This window comes from Kogia breviceps, chromosome X (genome assembly GCF_026419965.1).
Source record: "Kogia breviceps isolate mKogBre1 chromosome X, mKogBre1 haplotype 1, whole genome shotgun sequence".
Classification (NCBI taxonomy): Eukaryota; Metazoa; Chordata; class Mammalia; order Artiodactyla; family Physeteridae; genus Kogia; species Kogia breviceps.
In genome coordinates, this window is record NC_081330.1 from 50514142 (window position 1) to 50531718 (window position 17577).

Here is a 17577-nt window from a genome sequence, read left to right on the forward strand (position 1 = left end):
TTCAGTGCTTGTGATAGGTGTGTTCATATTTTCTATTTCTTCCTTGCTCAGTCTTGGAAAGTTTTACTTTTCTAAGAATTTGTCCATTTCTTTCATGTTGTCCATTTTATTGGCATATATTTGCTTGTAGTTGTCTCTTGTGGTCCTTTGTATTTCTGCAGTGTCATTTGTTGCTTCTCTTTTTTCATTACTAATTCTATTGATTTGAGTCTTCTCCCTTTTTTTCTTGATGAGTCTGGCTAATGGTTTATCAATTTTGTTTATCTTCTTAAAGAACCAGTTTTTAGTTTTATTGATCTTTGCTATCATTTTCTTAATTTCTTTTACATTTATTTCTGATCTGATCTTTATTGCTTCTTTCTTTCTTCTAACTTCGGGGTATTTTTTTCTTATTTTTCTAATTGTTTTAAATGTAAGGTTAGGTTCTTTATATGACATTTATCTTTTTTCTTTTGGTATGATTGTATTGCAATAAGCTTACATTTTAGAACAGCTTTTGCTGAATCCCAAAGGTTTGGGGTTTTCATGTTTTCATTATCATTTGTTTCTAGGTATTATTTTATTTCCTCTTTGATTTCTTCAGTGATCTTTTGGTTATTTAGTAGTGTATTGTTTAACCTCCAATGTGTTTGTATTTTTTCCAGGTTTTTTTCCTGTAATTGATATCTCATCTGATAACACTGTGGTCAGAAAATATACTTGTTACAATTTCAGTTTTCTTAAATTTACCAAGGCTTGATTTGTGACTGAAGATATGATCTATCCTGAAGATAGTTCCATGTCTACTTGAGAAGAAAGTGTATTCTGTTGTTTTTGGATGGAATGTCCTATAAATATCAATATGTCCATCTTGTTTAATGTATCATTTAAAGCTTGTGTTTCCTTATTTATTTTTATTTTGGATGATCTGTCCATTGGTGAAAGTGGGGTGTTAAAGTCCCTTACTTTGATTGTGTTACTGTCGATTTACCCTTTTATGACTGTTAGCATTTGCCTTATGTATTGAAGTGCTCTTATGTTGGGTGCATAAATATTTACAATTGTTATATCATGTTTTTGGATTGATCCCTTGATCATTATTTAGTGTCCTTCTTTGTCTCTTGAAATAGTTTCTATTTTAAAGTCTATTTTGTCTGATATGAGAAATGCTCCTCCATGTTTATTTGATTTCCATTTGCATGGAATATCTTTTTCCATCCCTTCACTTTCAGTCTATATGTGTCCCTAGGTTTGAAGTGGGTCTCTTGTAGACAGCATATATATATGGGTCTTTTTTTGTGTCCATTCAGCTAGTCTTTATCTTTTGGCTGGCGTATTTAATCCATTTACATTTAAGGTAATAATCCATATGTATGTTACTCTTACCTTTTTCTTAATTCTTTTGGCTTTGTTTTTGTAGGTCTTTTCCTTCTCTTGTGTTTCCTGCCTAGAGAAGTTCCTTTAGCATTTTTTTAAAGCTGGTTTGGTGGTACTGAATTCTCTTAACTTTTGCTTTTTTGTAAATATTTTAATTTCTCCATCGAATCTGAATGAGATCCTTGATGGGTAGAGTATTCTTGGTTGTAGGTTTTTCTCTTTCATCACTTTTAATATGTCCTGCCACTCCCTTCTGGCTTGCAGTGATTTTACTGAGAGATCAGCTGTTAACCTTATGGGGATTATCTTGTACGTTATTTGTTGCTTTTCCTTTGCTGCTTTTAATATTTTTTGTTTGTATTTAATTTTTGATACTTTGATTAATATGTGTCTTGGCATGTTTTTCCTTGGCTTTATCCTGTATGGGACTCTCTGTGCTTCCTGGACTTGATTGACTATTTCCTTTCCCATGTTTGGGAAGTTCTGAACTGTAATCTCTTCAAGTATTTTCACAGACCCTATGTTTTTCTCTTCTTCTTCTGGGACCCCTATAATTTGAATGTTGGTGCATTTCATGTTGTCCTAGAGGTCTCTGATAGTGTATTCAATTATTTTCATGCTTTTATCTTTATTCTGCTCTGCAGTAGTTATTTCCACTATTTTATCTTCCAGGTCACTTATCTGTTCTTCTGCCTCACTTATTCTGCTCTTGATTCCTTCTAGAGAATTTTTAATTTTACTTATTCTATTGATCATCATTGTTTGTTTGTTCTTTAGTTCTTCTAGGTCCTAGTTAAGTGTTTCTTGTATCTTCTCCATTCTATTTCCAATATTTTGGATCATCTTTACTATCATTACTCTGAATTCTTTTTCAGGTAGACTGCCTATTTTCTGTTCATTTGTTTGGTCTGGTGGGTTTTTACCCTGCTTCTTCATCTGCTGCATATTTCTCTGTTTTCTCATTTTGTTTAACTTATTGTTTTGGGGTCTCCTTTACACAGGCTGCAGGTTCATTTTTCCCCTTGTTTTTGCTGTCTCCCCCCTGTTGGTGAGGTTGGTTCAGTGGATTGTGTAGGCTTCTTTGTGGAGGGCACTGGTGCCTGTATTCTGGTGGATAGGGCTGGATCTTGTCTTTCTGGTGGGCAGGACCGTGTCTGGTGGTGTGTTTTGGGGTGTCTGTGAACTTAGTATGATTTTAGGCAGCCACTTTGCTAATGGGTTTTGTTGTGTTCCTGTCTTGCCAGTTGTTTGACATGGGGCATCCAGCACTGGAGCTTGCTGGCCGTTAGGTGGAGCTGTGTCTTAGCATTGCGATGGCGATCTCTGGGAGAGCTCTTGCCAATTGATATTATGTGGGGCCAGGAAGTCTGGTGGTCTAATGTCCTAAACTTGTCTCTCCCACCTCAGAGGCTCAGGCCTGACACCAGGCTGGAGCACCAAGACCCTGTCAGCCAAATGGCTCAGAAGAAAAGGGGAAAAAAAAGAAATATATACATATATATAATAGTAAATTAAAAAATTAAAAAATTATTAACATTAAAAATAATATTTTTTCAAAAAAAAAGAAGAAAGTGACCAAAACAATAAACAAATCCACCAATGATAAAAACACTAAAAACTAAACCAAGATAAAATAAATATCAGAAACAAATCAGTCACAGACAGGAAACCCCAAGTCTACAGTTGTTCCTAAAATTCACCAGCTAAAGTTTGGGATGATCCCTTGTCTATTCAGGTATTCCACAGATGCAGGGTACATCAAGTTGATTGTGGGGATTTAATCCTCTCCTCCTAAGACTGCATGGAGAAATTTCCCTTTCTTTTCTTTGTTCGCACAGCTCCTGGGGTTCAGCTTTGGTTTTGGCTCCACCTCTGCATATAGGTCACTGTTAGACATGTTCCGTGCCCAGACAGGAGGAGGTTAAGCAGCGGTCGATTAGGGGGCTCTTGCTCACTCAGGCCAAGGGGAGGGTGGGGTACAGTAGTCAAAATTGGAATTCGGAGTGAGCCTGCGGTGGCAGAGGCCAGCCTGATTTTGCAACAGCCTGAGGCATGCTGTGTATTCTCCCAGAGAAGTTGTCCCTTGATCACGGGACCCTGGCAGTGGGGTGCTGCACAGTGCCCCAGGGGGCAGGGTATGAGTAGTGACCTCTGCTTGTATACAGGATTCTTGGTGGCTGCAACAGCAGCCTTAGCGTTTCATGACCATCTCTGTTGTCTGCACTGATAGCCATGGCTCGCACCCATCTCTGGAGCTCCTTTAAGTGGTGTTCTGCCTTCTGTGGGCACACGGGAAAGGAATCCCCTCTGCTCACACACCTGGAAACAATGGTTTCTTTCCTCTTAGGCAGGTCCAGATTTTTTCCTGCACTCCTTCCTAGCTAACTATGGCAAGCTAGCCCCCTCAGGCTGTCTTCATGCAGCCAACCCCTGTCCTTTCCTGGGGTCTGACCTCCAAAGCCCAAGCCTCTGCTTCCAGCCCCCACCCGCCCCAGCAGGTGAGCAGACAAGCCTCTCAGGCTGGTGATTGCTGGTTGGCACCGATCCTCTGTGCAGGAATCTTTCCACTTTGCCCTCTGCACCCCTGTTGCTGCACTCTCCTCCTTGGCTCTGAAGCTTCCGTCCTGCCCACCCACCAACTCCAGTAGTGAAGGGACTTCCTAGTGTGTGGAAACTTTTCCTCCTTCACAGCTCCTTCCCAGAAGTGTAGGTCCCATCCTTATTCTTTTGTCTCTGTTTTTTCTTTTGCCCTACCCAGGTACTTGGTGATTTTCTTGCCTTTTGGGAAGTCTGAGGTCTTCTGCCAGTGTTCAGTAGGTGTTCTGTAGGAGTTGTTCCACATGTAGATGAATTTTCGATGTATTTGTGGGGAGGAAGGTGATCTCCACTTCTTACTTCTCTGCCATCTTCTATTACACTTTTTAAATGGGGAAAAATATTATTTCTGGGTCCCTTGCCAATACAGTGATGCCACCACCTGTGGAAGACTATCAATCAGGCTTTTGTAACATCAACTTGTGGTTGCTATGCATGGGGAACTAATGCTGCAATGTTTCTCTGCTGTTGATTTTCTTAGTTTTGAATAACTTTTGAAATTAAATGCTGACCCCTGATTCAGATGCCTGGTGTTTTTTCAAGTATCTTTCTCTATAAAAATACATCATTGTGCACGTATGGTAACATCGGAGACAAGTCACAGTTTCTGACTTAATATGTTACTTTTTTGATGTATCTTTCAGTATGAATTTTGTGGTTACCCTAGAAATTACAATATGTACTCAACTCATTACAGTTTAATTAGTACTTTACCACATCTCAAACAAGAAAAAAGCCTGATAGTATGTAACTCTACTTATATTCCCCGACCTTTTGCCCATTGTTGTCACATATTTTATGTCTACATATCTTATAAAGTGCACAAGATATTTGAATTATTGTTTATTTAAACATTCAAGAATCTCTTCTGTTACCTGTTTAAATGGTCCATCCATAAATCCATTTTATCCATCTTTTTCTCTATTTCTTTTACTATTTTAATTATACCTATTTTGAAATTCTTATTTGGATCATCTCTGAGTGCTTTTTTTTTTTTTTTTTTTTTTTTTTTTTTTTTTTTTTTTTTTTTTGCGGTACGCGGGCCTCTCACTGTTGTGGCCTCTCCCGTTGCGGAGCACAGGCTCCGGACGCGCAGGCCTAGCGGCCATGGCTCACGGGCTTAGTTGCTCCGCGGCATGTGGGATCTTCCCGGACCAGGGCACGAACCCGTGTCTCCTGCATCGGCAGGCGGATTCTCAACCACTGCGCCACCAGGGAAGCCCCTCTGAGTGCTTTTATTGCCTATTTTATCTCCTGGTTATCAATCACTTTCCTTCTTGTTCACATGTCAGAAATTTTCTTACTTTGTGCCATGAATCATGGATGGTATAATTTACAAGTTCTGGATTATGTTATCTTCCTCTAGGTGGTATTAAATTTTCTTCTGGCAAGCAGTTAAATTACTGGAAAATCACCTTGATTCTACTGAAGTCTGGTTGTAAGATTTATTTTTAGGAAATAGGTCAACTTATTTCAAATTTTCTTTACTCTTGGCTATGCCTAGAGTGTGATTCTTTCTCTAAGATGTGGCTTTTCAGGAGTCTCAACAGAATGCTTGCCTAAAGCTTTCACCAATGCCTTAGCATTCTGGCTGGGGCTGACTCTACATATCCTCAGCAATATCTAGCCTCTGAAAATTCTGTACAGCTCTGAGAGTCCTCAGCACCTATTTTCTGCTAAACCTCCTAGATTTTCACCCTTAAATATACAGCTTGATAACAGACCTGGACCCAAAGGGAATTTTTAAACAGATTTTTGGGACTCCATCTCTGTGTCTCTATCTTCTCAGATACCCTGCTGCCAAATCCCATCCATCTTACCCACTATGAATCCTAATCTCTGTTTCCTCCACCTGGTGAAAATTTCATTTTCTACTTTGACTTAATAACCCTAAGCTGTTATTTGTAACATCATATTTTGCAAATAACAGAGAAAGGTAGGGTGAATGTGGGGCTTACTTCATACACTGCTCTTCTCTTATGGATCATGGCTGTCCATTTATGAATGTCACTTATGTGTAAATAGTTTTATTAATTTTTCAGTTTAAAAAAATTTTTATGGTGTGAGGATATGTCTCGTACCAGCTCTCAAAGGTTAAAAAAATCAATATGATTTTAAACTACAACAGTCTTTGAGTAACATGGAGATATCTGAGTAACTAGTGAATGTTCCTTGAAGGAAAATTTTTTTTGCAGCTCATAAGGTTATGTTGGAGGTTATATACTCTTAAAGCATGTGTTCAAGCAATATCTATCTATATCCAGTCCTGGTGGTAAGCTTCCACTTAAGTTCTTGTAGTTTGTTTGAAATTCACACACCACAATCATGGGTGAAAGGAAAGAGTTTCTTTTCTTTGTTTTTTTTTTTTTTTACAACTTTATTGATAAATATTTCACATACCATACAATTCACTAATTTAAAGTTTAAAGTTCAGTGTTATTATTATATTCACCAAGTTGTACAACCAACTCAACAATTTAATTTTAGAGTATTTTCACCATCCCAAAAAGGAACCCCCATATCTATTAGCAGTCTATCCACATTCCTATTCTCGACTCCTAGTTCAATACCTAGGTATCCACTAATAGACTTTCTGTCACTATGGGTTTGCCTATTCTGGACATTTCACATAAATGGAATCATATAATATGTGGTCTTTTTTGACAAGCTTCCTTTGCTTTGTCTAATGTTTTAAACAGCTAAGGTTCTTCACAGTTTATTTCCTATGTTTACTCTTTATTAAGATATAGATATATGGAGAGATATAATCTACATTAACAAAATCTTCCATTTTAAAGTACACAATTCAGTGGATTTTGGTATATTCACAGTGTTGTGCAACCACAACCACAGTCTAATTCCAGAATATTCCCATCATTCCACAAAGTAGCCCCAGACCTGTTAGCAGTCACTTCCAATTCCCCTATTTCCCATCCCCTGAAAAACACCAATTTACTTTCTCTATATAGTCATATGCCTATTATGGACACTTTATAAAATAGCGTGATATATTAAGTGGACTACTGTGTGTTACTTCTTTCACTTAGCATAGTGTTTCCAAATTTCATCCACACTGTAGCATGTAGCATGTGACCTCACTTTTAAAAATTGAATAATATTCTCCTGTATGGATATACCACATTGTGTTTATGAATTTATCAGGTAATAGTAGACATCTGTGTTGTTTCCATTTTTTGACTATAATGAATAATATTGCTATGCTCATTCCTGCAGAAGTCGTGAACGTGGGTTTTCAGTTCTCTTGGGGCTATACCTATGAATGAAATTGCTGGGTCTTATGGTAATTCTATGTTTAGCATTTTGAGTAACTGCCAAACCTTTTTTCAAAGAGGCTACACAATTTACATTTCCACAAGCAATGTGTGAGTGTTCCAATTTCTATACCTCTTCACTAACACTTGTTATAGTTTATCTTTCTTCATTCATAAATCATGTCATTTATCTACAGACTCTTATTTTACCATATACTCAAAAAGATGAGTATTTGTGATTTTTATTATTCTAAACCGTGCCCACCTTGTTTTCCCTGAGGCAGTAAATATCATGGCTTAAGATTAATGGCTAAATGATTGCAGAAAAATAATCTACCTTACCAGTAGGGGAAAAATATATCAAAAGTCATTTCAAAATAATCTTTTTTTTTGCATTTTTATTGACTGTTGCTACTGAGAAGGGATTTATGCATTTAAAGCTTCCTGTTAGATACATGAGCTATTTAAATTGGTGTGCTTAAGATTCACCTAAGGGTTTTGGGGTTGAGGGGATGCCAGAACATCAACCTTAGAAATTCTGATTGGACCAGATCCTATGTATATTTTTACATTTCACAGATGAGTCTGATTTGCTGTCAATATAGGACCCACTGATGAACATTGCAGTGATATGTGAACCAGAGGAAATAGCTAGTATATATTTTTTTAAGTGCTTCTTATTGGAAGACACAGAAAATCTTTAGAGAACATTGCCTCTGACAAAAATATAAATAGGTTTATAGATGTTGCCAGTTTGCTGTCTCTAAAAAAACAAAGGAAAGGAGATCTTGGATACTATTATCACCTGAAATTCTTCTCTATTGACCATGGAATACAGTATAATATCTTAGAACATTGCTCTTAAACCAAACTGCCTGGTTATATCCTAGTTCTGCCACTTATTAGCTGTGTAAGTAATTTGGGAAAGCTGCCTAACCACTCTGGGTCTCGTTTACTCATTTGTTTGTCATTTGTAAGGACTAGTAAATACATATGAATGCTTAGTACAGCATCTGACCTTTAAATGTTAAATAAATGATCATTTTCCCTCTTGGAAGAGAAGGTCTTATGCATTTCACATTGGATTGTAGCAGTGTTGAAAATATATATTCATTATGAATATTTTTTTAAAATTTCTGGATGCAGTTGAAATATGCCATATCCTTTCTTTGATAATTGTAAACTGAATCCATAGAATGTTTTCATACTTTGAGAAGATATAGATGTTTACACTATAAGTATTGGATCTTACCAAAGATGCTGGAGGTAAAACATCATAAGAGTTTGTGAAAAAACAACATTCTTAACATAATGCTTATTTTGATTGTTTAAATGTTAAAAACAGTATAAACAGTAAATACTTGGTTTTTTAACATTTTTTTCTTATTGAAATATAATTGATTTAAAATACTATGTTACTTTCAGGTATACAGCATAGTGAATCAATATTTTCACAGATCATACTCCATTATAGGTTACAAAGTAATTGGTATTTTTCCTGTGCTTTACCATATTTCCTTTTTGCTTATCTGTTTTATATATAGCAGTATATATCTGTTAATCACATACTCCTAAATTTTCCCTCCCCCTTTCTCTCTCCCCTTTGGTAAGCACAAGTTTGTTTTCTTTATCTGAGTCTGTGTTGCATGTACATTCATTTGAATTAATTTTTAGATACAACATGTAAGTATCATACAATATTTGTCTTTCTCTGACTTGTTTCACTTAGAGTAATATTCTCTAGGTCCATCCACATTACTGCAAATAGCAATATTTCATTCTTTTTTTATGGCTGAGTAATATTCCATTATATATCTATATCACATCTTCTTAAACCAGTTGGCTGTTGATGGACATTTAGGTTGTTTCCATGTCTTGACTATCATAAATAGTGCTGCTATGAACATTGAGGTGCATGTATCTTTTCCAATTAGTGTTTTTGCTTTCTTTGGATATATACCCAGGAGTTGATTTGCTGGATCATATGGTAGTTCTACTTTTAGTTTTTGAAGAACCTCCATACTGTTTTCCATAGTGGCTGCACCGTGTACATTCTCACTAAGAGTGTAATAGGGTTCCCTTTTCTCCACATCCTCTCCAATATTTGTTATTTGTAGACTTTTTAATGCTAGCCATTCGAACAGGTGTAGGGTGATACCTCATTTTGTTTCAATTTGCATTTCTCTGATAATTAGAAATGTTGAGCATCTTTTCACATGCCTGTTAGTCATCTGTATGACTTCTTTGGAGAAATGTCTACTCAGGTCATCTGCCCATTTTATGATTGGGTAGTATTTTTGTTTATTTATTTATTTGTTTTATTGAGTTGTGTGAGCTGTTTGTATATTTTGGATATTAACCCCTTGTTGGTCACATCATTTACGAACATTTTCTCCCATTCCATAGGTTGTCTTTCTATTTTGTTGATGGTTTCCTTTGATGTGCAAAAACTTTTAAGTTTATTAGGTGCCATTTGTTTATTTTTATTTATTTTGCCTTAGGAGAGAGATCCAAAAAACTATTTCTACAATATATGTCAAAGAGTGTTCTGCCTATGTTCTTTTCCAAGAGTTTTACATTTTCAGGTCTTAAATATAGGTCTCTGAACCATTTTGAGTTTATTTTTGTATATTGTGTGAGAGAATAATCTAATCTCATTGTTTTACGTGTGGCTATCCAGTTTTCCCAGTACAACTTGTTAAAGAGACTGTCTTTTCTCCCTTGTATATTCTTGCCTCCATTGTCATAGATGAATTAACCATAGGTGTGTGGATTTATTTCTTGGCTCTCTATTCTGTTCCATTGATCTATCTCTCTCTTTTTGTACCAATACCATGCTGTTTCGATTACTGTAGCTTTGTAGTTTAGTCTGATGTCTGGGCAAGTTATACCTCCATCGTTGTTCTTTTTTCTCAAGATTGCTTTGGCTATTCAGGGTCCTTGGTGTTTCATAAGAATTTTAGGATTATTTGTTTTAGTTCTGTGAAAAACGTCATGGGTATTTTGATAGGGATTGCATTAAATCTCTAGATTGCTTTGGGTAATATGGCCATCTTAACAATATTAATTCTACCTATCCAAGAGTGTGGGATATCTTTCCATTTCTTTGTGTCATCTGCAATTTTTTCCATCAATGTTTTATAGTTTATATGTTTTATATGAATTCTAGCAGCTATGCTGAAATCAGAAGTCTGGGCTGCTTCTAGGACATTGTTTGAAGTAAAAGCTAATTATGATCACTGACACCCCACCTGAACTACACCCAAGATCCCTGAGTCAGCTCTGCATCCATAGACAGAGTCTTTTCCCAGGTCCTGGCTGCCCTAGATCCAGTGCCAAGCATGGAGTAGGAAGGGCCAGCTGGGACTGGGGAGTGTGGTGAGGTGGTCATCAGAATTCAGGTGGCTGAAATGCCTTCAGAAGTCTGGGCTTCTTCTGGGGCATTGCTTGAGTAAGCACCAACAATGGCTACCACTGTCCCCATTTGGCTATGCCCTAGGCCCCTGGGTCACTTCTGTCCCTATATCTAGTCTTTTCCCAGGTCCTGACCACCCTAGATCCAGGGCAATTTGTGCCATGGAGTGAATGGGGCTGTTCCCGCAGCTCAAACTGGGGAGTGCAGTGAAGTGGCAGCTGTGAGGAAGGACCTCTCTCTGCCCTACCAGGAGGCAAGCCAGCACCTGAATCCTCCTCAAGAGTGGTGTCTAGGCTTCTCTGGAATTTTTATCAGTCCCAGAAGTTCTCCAAGCAGCCCAGGAACTTTGTCTCCTATACATAGGACTCTAGACTGGGGTGCCCAGTCTGTGGCTCTACCCACTCACTCCCCAGGACCAGTGTCCACCAATGCAATCTCCTTTGTCATGAGTCCCCTCCTAGGGACACAGGTACCTACATGTTTTTCTTCCAATACTACCCAATTACATGTGTATATTTCTTACAGCCTTGGTTATATAGGAGTCTTTCTGCCAGTTTTCAGTGTTTTCCATGGGAATTGTTCCACAAGTAGATGTATTTTTGATGTATTCATAGTGGGAGGTGAGTGACACATCCTCTTACTCATCCGCCTTTGATCTCTATTCCTCCCATTCAATACTATTTTGAATATGTTAAGCTCATTTCTCTAGCAAATATGTAGCTCATTTCAAGGAATCACAATCCAATGTAGTTTTATAGAACAAAAGTGCTATGACCTCTTTTTGTAGTAGCAAAATATATTCCAGGAAAATGGAAAATCATTGACTTTCATTCATACAGAGAGCTATATTATCTGTCAGTCTAGGTTTAGGACATTTTTAGCAAGGATAATGAGGTAATTGGGCCTTTATTCTTATTTCCCTCAATTTACAATCTTACACAAAACTTCATTGACAAAATGACATTCATTTGTGTATAAGTATCCAGCTTAAGAAATATAGTGATATTTACTTTTCTTGATATAATATACACAATATGGAAAAAGAAAATAATAACATAAATTAAAACTGAATTTATGATGGAGGATAATCCTAGAGATGAATATCACAAGTGCAGAGGAACAAAGAAAAATTCATTAAAGTGCTTATAGAGAAAAAAATAGATAAGGAAAATGGACAATCATCCAACATGTGGATAATTGTTATACAGAAATAAGAACCAAAAACATGGAAAAGAAAAATATTAAAAGATGTAATAGAGTAAAATGTTTATTAAATAAAAAATTGAGTTAATATGCAAATGTGAGAGAATTTATTATTGTCTAGCAAATAGGATTGTATGGCTGATGCCAATATACATAGTGATAAAGTTACTGAACTTCACAAATGAAAAAAGAATTATTCAGGCATTTAAGCACAAACATCAGTTCCCCCAAAAGAGGAAAATCCAGCTGATTTTAGACTTCTATACAGCATCAAACCATTCAGGAGTAAATGGATTACTATCTACAAGTTTCGAAGGAAAGAAAAGTATGATCTAATGATACATTTTCCTAGCCAAGTTGTTATTCAACTATAAAAGCAAAGCACACATGCTCTCAAATACTCAAGTGTTTAAGAAATAACACACAAATATATTGAAAAGAAAGACTACACCTTAAAAAATATTCTGTTGAGACTTGTGTAGTAACAAAAAAAAAATTTAGAGGTGATTACCAAATCTCTGACTCTATTAACATTATGAACTAATGCTAAATAAAGATGGAAATGCATCTACAGTGTGTAATTTTTATAAAAACTGACAATAAAATATTCAAATATAACAGACATTGAGGCATAGATGAAAGTGATTAGATAAAATTCTACATATAACATAATATAAATCATATATTTTAAAATATGAGGAATCCCAGGACCAGATGACTTCACAGGCGAATTCTATCAAACATTTAGAGTAGAGCTAACACCTATCCTTCTCAAACTCTTCCAAAAGATAGCAGAGGGAGGAACACTCCCAAACTCATTCTATGAGGCCACCATCACCCTGATACCAAAACCAGACAAAGACGTCACAAAGAAAGAAAACTATAGGCCAATATCACTGATGAACATAGATGCAAAAATCCTCAACAAAATACTAGCAAACAGAATCCAACAGCACATTAAAAGGATCATACACCATGATCAAGTGGGGTTTATTCCAGGAATGCAAGGATTCTTCAATATACGCAAATCAATCAACGTGATACACCATATCAACAAACTGAAGGAGATCATCTATTGATCATCTCAATAGATGCAGAGAAAGCTTTTGACAAAATTCAACACCCATTTATGATAAAAACCCTGCAGAAAGTAGGCATAGAGGGAACTTTCCTCAACATAATAAAGGCCATAAATGACAAACCCACAGCCAGCATTGTTCTCCATGGTAAAAAACTGAAACCATTTCCACTAAGATCAGGAACAAGACAAGGTTGCCCACTCTCACCACTCTTATTCAACATAGTTTTGGAAGTTGTAGCCACAGCAATCAGAGAAAATAAAGAAATAAAAGGAATCCAAATCAGAAAAGAAGAAGTAAAGCTGTCACTGTTTGCAGATGACATGATACTATACATAGAGAATACTAAGGATGCTACCAGAAAACTACTAGAGCTAATCAATGAATTTGGTAAAGTAGCAGGATACAAAATTAATGCACAGAAATCTCTGGCATTCTTATACACTAATGATAAAAAATCTGAGAGGGAAATTAAGAAAACACACCCATTTACCATTGCAACAAAAAGAATAAAATATCTAGGAATAAACCTACCCAAGGAGACAAAAGACTTGTATGCAGAAAACTATAAGACACTGATGAAAGAAATTAAAGATGATACAAATAGGTGGAGAAATATACCATGTTCTTGGATTGGAAGAATCAACATTGTGAAAATGACTGTATTACCCAAAGCAATCTACAGATTCAATGCAATCCCTATCAAATTACCACTGGCATTTTTTACAGAACTAAAACAAAGAATTTTACAATTTGTATGGAAACACAAAAGACCCCGAATAGCCAAAGCAATCTTGAGAACGAAAAATGGAGCTGGAGGAAACAGGCTCCCTGACTTCAGACTATACTACAAGGCACAGTAATCAAGACAGTATGGGACTGGCACAAAAACAGAAATATAGATCAATGGAACAGGATAGAAAGCCCAGAGATAAACCCACACACATATGGTCACCTTATCTTTGATAAAGGAGGGAAGGAAACACAGTGGAGAAAAGACAGCCTCTTCAATAAGTGGTGCTGGGAAAACTGGACAGGTACACGTAGAAGTATGAAATTAGAACACTCCCTAACACCATACACAAAAATAAACTCAAAATGGGTTAAAAACCTAAATGTAAGGCCAGACACTATCAAACTCTTAGAGGAAAACATAGGCAGAACACTCTATGACATAAATCACAGCAAGATCCTTTTTGACCCATCTCCTAGAGAAATGGAAATAAAAACAAAAATAAACAAATGGGACCTAATGAAACTTAAAAGCTTTTGCACAGCAAAGGATACCAAAAACAAGACCAAAAGACAACCCTCAGAATGGGAGAAAATATTTGCAAATGAAGCAACTGAGAAAGGATTAATTTCCAAAATTTATAAGCAACTCAGGCAGCTCAATAACAAAAAACAAACAACCCAATCCAAAAATGGGCAGAAGAACTAAATAGACATTTCTCCAAAGAAGATATACAGATTGCCAACAAACACATGAAAGAATGCTCAACATCATTAATCATTAGAGAAATGCAAATCAAAACTACAATGAGATATCATCTCACACCGGTCAGATTGGCCATCATCAAAAACTCTAGAAACAATAAATGCTGGAGAGGGTGTGGAGAAAAGGGAACCCTCTTGCACTGTTGGTGGGAATGTAAAATGATACAGCCACTATGGAGAACAGTATGGAGGTTCCTTAAAAAACTACAAATAGAACTACCATATGACCCAGCAATCCCACTACTGGGCATATACCCTCAGAAAACCATAATTCAAAAAGAGTCATGTACCAAAATGTTTATTGCAGCTCTATTTACGATAGCCAGGACATAGAAGCAACCTAAGTGTCCATCAATAGATGAATGGATAAGGAAGATGTGGCACATATATACAATGGAATATTACTCAGCCATAAAACGAAATGAAACTGAGTTATTTGTAATGAGGTGGATACACCTGGAGTCTGCCATACAGAGTGAAGTAAGTCAGAAGGATAAAAACAAATATCGTATGCTAACACATATATATGGGATCTAAAAAAAAAAAAAAATGTCATGAAGAGATTATTGGTAGGATGGGAATAAAACACAGACCTACTAGAGCATGGACTTGAGGATATGGGGAGGGGGAAGGGTAAGCTGTGACGATGTGAGAGAGTGGCAGGGACATATACACACTACCAAATGTAAATTAGATAGCTAGTGGGAAGCTGCAGCATAGCACAGGGAGTTCACCTCTGTGCTTCGTGACCACCTAGAGGGGTGGGATAGGGAGGGTGGGAGGGAGGGTGACACAAGAGGGAAGAGTTATGGGAACATATGTATATGTATAACTGATTCACTTTGTTGTAAAGGAGAAACTAACGCACTATTGTAAAACAGTTATACTCAAAGATGTTAAAAAAATAAAAAATAAATAAAATATGAGGAATAATGAAAAAAATATAAAATTATATATATTCCAAGTTGTTTTTACAAAATGTGAATAACTATTTTCAAAACATGATTCTGGTGGTACAAAGAAAACTAGAAATGAATCTTCCTTTGAAATATCAGTACATAAGTATTAATTAAATATAAGATATAAATACTATAATCCATTAAGCTAGTAATTAAATATAAATATTAACAAGTGACATTCATCCAAGTGGTGTGAGGAAGTTTTTATATTCAGAAAACCATCAGAATAATTAACAATATTAATAAATGAAAGGAAAATCAAATAGTAATAGAAAGATACTTCACTGATATCATAATGTCATCCTTATGTTTAATGGCTAAACATGAGAAGCATTACCATTAAAGTCAAAAGAAGAAGCAAATGCACAATTGTATTTAACATTGTTCTCTAAGCAATGGCTCATACAATTAAACAAGATAAATAAACCTAAAGACTAAATACCTTTAAAAAAAATAAAAAGACTCATTAAGATTCAGGTTATCCAAGTAATATATAAATATTACTAACTTTCCTATATGACAACAATAACCATTTAGAATAGGCAATACAAGTAAATATACCATTTCCAGTAGCAGCAGGAAAAAAGTAAACTTAACAAGTTTATTGAACCTATATGAAGAAAACTTTAAAACTCTACTGGGGTGATAGGAGCCAAATAAATGCTCCTCCAGGTGCTGTACCACTTCTCGACTTTCCTTTACAGAAAAATTTTTGAAAGAGTTGCTCATGGAGACTCTGTTTATCTCATCCTGTTCTCTATTTCTTTATTGAGGTAAATTTTTCATAAAGCAAAATGTATAAATCTCAAATGTACAATTTGATGAATTTTGACAAACTCATACAACTATGTAATCAACACCCAATTCAAGAAACTGAACATTTCCATCACACTAGGACATGACCCTTCCAGTCATCCTCTCTCACTCATATGCAACCACACTTCTCATTTCTATTAATTTAAATGTATATTGCTGATTATTGAACTTTACAGAATTGGAACTCTACATTATATACATGCTATAGATTGAATGTCTTTAGCAACATCCTTCCAAATTCATATGTTGAAACTTAATTCCCAGTATGATGGCATTAGGTATCAAGTTGTACATTCAAGTGTTTAATCTTGAGTTAACTTTTGTATATGGTGTAAGATAGTGGTCCAGTTTCATTCATTCAAACCCAGAGATGGCTGAACTCTGTTTCAAGACAATACAGCTATCTGACAGTAGTTTTAAATTTCTGGAACAAGTACTCATGAAATGTATTAAGATAGCTCTGAAATTGTGGAACCTACATAGAACAAGGTCTACTTTCCATTTTACCAATACCCAAGCATATTAGGCCTGTGTTTGCACCTTAGGGTAGTGAAAAATCCCTGAAATCAGTAGGGAGATGGATGCTTCCAACTTGGCTCATCTTGTGGAACATCAAATTATCTCTCACTCCATCCTTCCACCCCTGGTCTCCCCCCAGGATGTCATACACATTTCAGGTTTCTCCTCCTCCCCCCATCCTCCCCCCAACACTCCCCTTCTCCTTCTGTTCATTTCCCTCTCCCTTCTTCTCCTCTTCCTTCTTTTCTATCTTCTTATCATCTCCCTGGAAGAGAGAATGTCTCTGACTTAATTTTGCCCTAAATAAATATGTTATTGCTACTGCAAGGAAATATAAACAACACTAGGAACAATAAGTCCACTACCTTCTGCATACATTTCCTAAGTAACTTTAAAACTGGTTGAAAATCCTGTGGAAATTATATCCTAATAGAAACCTGCCTGTGGCTCTAATGTCACTTGGCTACATTATAATTATGGCACAACATTTTTAATAGCTTTATTACATAGGACTAAAATACTTATCATTAAAAGCATTCTTATAGTATTTGGAATTTGGCATTTATCTAGATAAAATATTTGGAATAAGAAGATATTTTAATAAATATAAATAAACTTTATAATTGCCTTCCTATATGCAACACTAGACATTCTGACTCTATCTTAACTCTAATATTCAGGAAAGCATTTTCCATTGCCACCTCAGAGCTTTAAAAAGCTTTCCCCTGAGCTTTCAAAGAAAAGGAATGTTATCACTGTAATTGGATAGTCTGTGACAACGTTATAATTTCTTTATTAATTATGATTCTTAATGTAGAAAAAATGAAATCTCAGTGTGTTTGAATTCAGTTGCCCTGCCAAAGTTA